This window comes from Ochotona princeps, chromosome 24, assembly GCF_030435755.1.
Source record: "Ochotona princeps isolate mOchPri1 chromosome 24, mOchPri1.hap1, whole genome shotgun sequence".
Lineage (NCBI taxonomy): Eukaryota > Metazoa > Chordata > Mammalia > Lagomorpha > Ochotonidae > Ochotona > Ochotona princeps.
In genome coordinates, this window is record NC_080855.1 from 7,649,248 (window position 1) to 7,655,434 (window position 6,187).

The window sequence follows — 6,187 nt, forward strand, 5'->3', positions numbered from 1 at the left end:
ACCTTTAAGATACAGAGTTTGCTGTGTACTCTCTGAAATCAGCATTAAGAAAGAGAAACTCCTTCTATCATGACTGGCTGCCATCAGTCTTGTGTTTTAGGTGCTCCTGGTTCAGCCTTCACTGAGCACACACTTGGCCAAGACCCATCTGAACCTTACTTGCACTAAGAGGGAAAACATGGGAATGAGGTGTGCTGGGCCCTGGAACAGGGAGAACTGAGGTTGTCTCAGAAGCACAACTGTTCCCACCACATCTAAGAAACAAACATTCATTTGATACTCTTTCTGTAGGTTCAAAAAGAAGTTCACCATCAAATACCGGGTCCCAGTAAACAACAAATGGTTCGCTGAAAGTACTGTAGGCGAAGGTGACAGCCACAAAATAAAATCTCTTCAGTGGGGATGGCCGATGCAGAATTTTAACGCCAAATTCTTGTAAGTACCTCTTCTGAGGCTTATAATACCACTTTGATATGGACAGCCATATCATCTTTGCCTTTTCTGGGAAATACAGAGGTGTGTAATTAAATTCCCCACAAAACTTTTTTGGGAAAAGAACATTTTGACCTGATTCTGTAATTAGTACTGATTCACATTTGTCTTTGTGTCATGGCACTTGCATGTTTTCTACTTTCTCCACAAAGATTTGATGTGGAGGTTTGTGCAGGAACCATGGAATGAGAATTTGAAGGTAGTTTTTGTTTGTTTGTTTGTTTGTTTGGAGCACTGATTTTCCAAGGGCATTGGGAGTTTCATGGAGAGTAGGTAGTCTGACTGAGAGAAAGAATGGGAAGCAAGCCTCTGGGACCCCTCTCCATCACCCTCTAGCCTCTATGTCCATACATCAACTAGTAGTTTCAACTTGTAGAGTTGGTCTTTCATCTGGAAATACAATACAAATACAATTAGAGAAGTCCTTTTCCACCCCCAGGTTCATCCCCTGAAGAAATGGTGTTTAATTATACAAATTGCATCTCACCTTCAGATCCTGATTTGCAAGAATTTCGATGTGGTGTATTCAGTGACAAGGCCACCTAAAATAAATATTTGGTTTAAGGGGTGTGGGTGAGTTTTCCAGGACAATTTGGAGGCTGATAAGCGGAATAGTGCTCCGTTCCCAGGACATCATGAGACAGTATCCTTGAGTACAGTGAGACCATGAGGTTTATGCCTGCTGCTCTGCAGAGGCTCAACCAATACCCTGTGTGTATTCTCCCTGCTGCCCTGAGGAGGCTCACACCACATCCTATGTGTGTATTCTCCCTGCTGCCTTGAGGAGGCTCACACCACATCCTATGTGTGTGTGTTCTCCCTGCTGCCCTGAGGAGGCTCACACCACACCCTGTGTGTGTTTTCCCTGATGCCCAGAGGAGGCTCACACCACACCCTGTGTGTGTTTTCCCTGATGCCCTGAGGAGGCTCACACCACACCCTGTGTGTGTTCTCCCTAATGCCATGCGGAGGCTCACACCACACCCTGTATGTGTTCTCCCTGATGCCCTGAGGAGGCTCACACCACATCCTGTGTGTGTGTTCTCCCTGCTGCCCTGAGGAGGCTCACACCACATCCTATGTGTGTTTTCCCTGATGCCCTGAGGAGGCTCACACCACACCCTGTATGTGTTCTCCCTGATGCCCTGAGGAGGCTCACACCACACCCTGTATGTGTGTTCTCCCTGATGGCCATGCGGAGGCTCACACCACACCCTGTGTGTGTGTTCTCCCTGATGGCCATGCTGAGGCTCACACCACACCCTGTGTGTGTGTTCTCCCTGCTGCCCTGAGGAGGCTCACACCACATCCTATGTGTGTTTTCCCTGATGCCCTGAGGAGGCTCACACCACACCCTGTATGTGTTCTCCCTGATGCCCTGAGGAGGCTCACACCACACCCTGTATGTGTTCTCCCTGATGCCCTGAGGAGGCTCACACCACACCCTGTGTGTGTGTTCTCCCTGCTGCCCTGAGGAGGCTCACACCACATCCTATGTGTGTTTTCCCTGATGCCCTGAGGAGGCTCACACCACACCCTGTATGTGTTCTCCCTGATGCCCTGAGGAGGCTCACACCACATCCTATGTGTGTTTTCCCTGATGCCCTGAGGAGGCTCACACCACACCCTGTATGTGTTCTCCCTGATGCCCTGAGGAGGCTCACACCACACCCTGTGTGTGTGTTCTCCGTGCTGCCCTGAGGAGGCTCACACCACATCCTATGTGTGTTTTCCCTGATGCCCTGAGGAGGCTCACACCACACCCTGTATGTGTTCTCCCTGATGCCCTGAGGAGGCTCACACCACATCCTATGTGTGTTTTCCCTGATGCCCTGAGGAGGCTCACACCACACCCTGTATGTGTTCTCCCTGATGCCCTGAGGAGGCTCACACCACATCCTGTGTGTGTTTTCCGTGATGCCTTGAGGAGGCTCACACCACATCCTGTGTGTGTTTTCCCTGATGGCCATGCGGAGGCTCACACCACATCCTGTGTGTGTGTTCTCCCTGCTGCCCTGAGGAGGCTCACACCACACCCTGTGTGTGTGTTCTCCCTGCTGCCCTGAGGAGGCTCACACCACATCCTATGTGTGTTTTCCCTGATGCCCTGAGGAGGCTCACACCACACCCTGTATGTGTTCTCCCTGCTGCCCTGAGGAGGCTCACACCACATCCTATGTGTGTTTTCCCTGATGCCCTGAGGAGGCTCACACCACACCCTGTATGTGTTCTCCCTGATGCCCTGAGGAGGCTCACACCACACCCTGTGTGTGTGTTCTCCCTGCTGCCCTGAGGAGGCTCACACCACACCCTGTGTGTGTTTTCCATATGCAAAGTGCATCACATGTGCTCAATGTCATTTTTTCCTTTCCTCATTCTACTGAAATCCTACAGGTCATGTTGAATTTGAGACAATGGAAATGTGTCCATGCTGTTAATGTCAATTATGTGGTGGAGAACTTGACTGAAGGAACATATATCTGAAACATTTGGAGAAAATATCCATCTATAGCATTCTGTCTGATTTTTCATAAAAAATGCTGGTAATTCTCAGGTTGTATTGCTTAACATCTTCTCAATCTTGTACATGGTATTTGAAGCTAATTGGCGTTTTGAGAGGAAGTTTGACTGAATACATTTGAATGAGGATAAGCGTGGGCACCAGATGGATGCAGGTTGTGTTACCTGTGAATATTTTGGACACAAACAAGCAGTTACAGTGATGCCCAGGACACAGGGCTTTCTGTCGGCTGTTATTACTTTTATGCAAACCAACAGAAGTTGCCAGAAGTGGTGCCTACGTGTATAGAAGGATGTAAGCCAGAGAAGGGTCCAATTGGCCATTGAGACATGATTGAGATTACAGAAGTGTGGAGTGGAGGTTCTCTTGGTGGCAGAAATAGGAAATGTTGCAAGCTCTGCAGAAAAACCTGCACTCCCATGAGTTCAAACTATGACTGAGCAGTTCAACTCTGGAATATATCTAAAAATCTAGAAGTGTGCATGCACACCATTTTTATCCACATGTTAGGGTTCTGAATCTTAGCGGCATTGCTCAAAACAACCAGAACTTACCAACAAAGCCTGTGCTGCAACTATGAATGCATGTTCATGGTGCTGTTAGGACGTGGCGATGGTCGAGAACTGGAAATGGCTGCTTACTGAACTCAGGGCTTGTTCTCCTGATAATGAAAATATCCTGAAACAGGGTTATGTACAGAGGCTTGCACAGGATACCATCAGACAAGTGCTCGATTTGTGTGCTCAAAGTGATCTGTAGTTAAACACACCTGTTTTGAATGCTAGCAATTTATAGGCCATGCATGTTTGAGTATTAGGAAGTTTTCACTTTAGATATTAAATACATCAGTGATATTCCGGGAAGGATTTTAAACATTTGTCTTTTAGCAATAGGAGAGTTGACATTCCTCAGAACATAGTTCTGAAAAGATGTTTCCTAGGTGTTCATTTAACATACGACAATTCTTTTTCTTTTTAAAAGATTTATTTATTTTTATTAGAAAGGCAGATGTACGCAGGAGGAGAGACAGAGAGGAAGATCTTCCATCCAATGGTTCACTCCCGAAGTGGCCACAGTGGCTGGAGCTGAGCCAATCTGAAGCCAGGAGCCAGGAGCTTCCTCCAGGTCTCCCATGCGGGTGCAGGCTCCCAGGGCTTTTGGCCATCCTTGACGGCTTTCCCAGGCCACAGGCAGGGAGCTGGATGGGAAGTGGGACTGCTGGATTAGAACTGGCCCCCATATGGGATTCCAGTGCGTCCAAGGCGAGGAGTTTAACCACTATGCTATCGCGCTGGGCCCAACATGTGACAGTTCTACAATTCCCATGAACAAGTACAGTAATATGAATCCAATGCCCTGTCTTCTAGCCCCAAGGAATATTTTTATTTCTGAGATGAATATCCCATCCTCAAAGTCAATCTCTTCATTTGTACCTGACCTGAATCATAGTGCTTCTTACATTTGAATACACTTCAAGATTCAAGCGTACTCAGGTTTAATTACTGGAAGCTGAGGCTTACAACTCTTCCCTGTGGTCACTGAGTTAGCAGTGGGCTTTAGTTTAGACTCATTTTCTATTGTAGAAGAGTGAGCAGAGTCTATGCAGAGCCCAAGCATGGGGGCAGGGAGCATTTACATCTGAGCTCCTGTTGCCAGCTAGTGCTCTTATCTAAACTGAACTTCCAAATCACATGGAATCAGTTTTCCACGTGATTTAATATTTTCTCCCATTTCTCTATTGCAGGTCTGTGACATTTAAGGAAAAATGGCATCGTCTTCTGGAAAGGTATTTCTGCAGGATACACATTTTGTTAGTTTATGATCAGAGAACACAATCTCTGGAAGCAGTGCCACCACATGATACCTCCTTAATAACATTTTAGATCATTTTCAAACACTTTCTCCCTTGGATAGCCTCTGTAAGAGCTATGAAACATGTTTGTTCATTCTCTTAATGTTCTATTCATTGTTGAAGAGGTGTGTTCATTCTTTCTCTCCCTAAACCCTTTGGAATGAAGCAACTGTTGTTCTTCATATATGGTAAACTCCCATAACTGCAGGCTACTCTGCTACTCAATCACTCAAAGCCGATACTGCCCGTTACCCTTTACATCATAGGACGGTGGTGTTAGTTCCTTCAATGCTGGCAAGAACGCTTTGAGGAGTGCAGACAACTCTCAAATGTCATGTCACAGCACTCATTGTTTTTGAGACCACATGTCCTTTTCCTGAACTACTTTCCTGCTCATTTTGACCTTGGTGAGCCATTCTAAATGTAGACACATTCTGTGAATACATCTTATGAGAGTGAAAAAGCTACAGATATGTATGCATAGTAATACATGAATAGTCTATATGCGTCTTAGATAAAGTTTTCACATACATCACATATAATGCATGTATAACGTGCAATGCACAATGTATATAATGTATATAATATACACATGAATATAATGTATATCTAACACACATGTATATATAACACATATAAGAATGTGGGCTGATTTGAAAACAATTTATTTATGTTGGGTGTCTTATGAATTTTATTAGATCGGTCACACATGCCAAGCAGTTGGATGGTCTGCATAACACCCTACTGAAAATTGATGCAAGTAATGTTAACAACACTTCTGTGTAAGTGTTTTTCACCAAAAAAATTAAAGTACAATTATATGATTTAGGCATAATGAAAGAGAGTCACACAGAGAGAGGGGAGCTAGAGAAAGTGACAGAGATCAAGAAGCAGGGGAGTAGTGAAGAAGAAAGGAGAGGAGAAGGGAGGAAAACAGAGAGAGAAGAGACGAACCGGGGGTGTTAGTGGTTAGTGAGAGCATTTAAAAAGAACCTTGTTTTAATGTATCTTCACATATACATGCAATACTTCATATATTTCAATAGGTATTAGATTATATGAAACGATAGGAATCTGATTACTCAAAGCCTATGCTAACAAAGAATATCTCCTGCCAAGTGTCTATCAAGTGTCTTCTCTGAAACATTTATTTTCCTAAGTCAGTATTCTGGGAATTAAATCTTTCCCTTTGATTTTTACTACTTTCAGATGATGATTTCATTTCCAGTTTTCATGTTTGTTTACTGTTAAAATACTTTTATTTATTTTGATGGAATATTTTAAGAGAATGCAATGTACAAAGCAGGGATAGGTATGCCATG

General features: G+C 44.6%; 1 long non-coding RNA gene across 1 annotated transcript; it reads left to right on the top strand.

Moving 5' to 3' along the window:
* Nucleotides 1-295: 295 nt before the first annotated feature.
* Nucleotides 296-5,719, top strand: LOC131483152 (uncharacterized). The gene is made up of 3 exons (XR_009247558.1): nt 296-435; nt 4,758-4,799; nt 5,564-5,719. It is a non-coding gene; the product is annotated as an uncharacterized LOC131483152 (long non-coding RNA).
* The last annotated feature ends 468 nt before the right edge of the window (nt 5,720-6,187 follow it).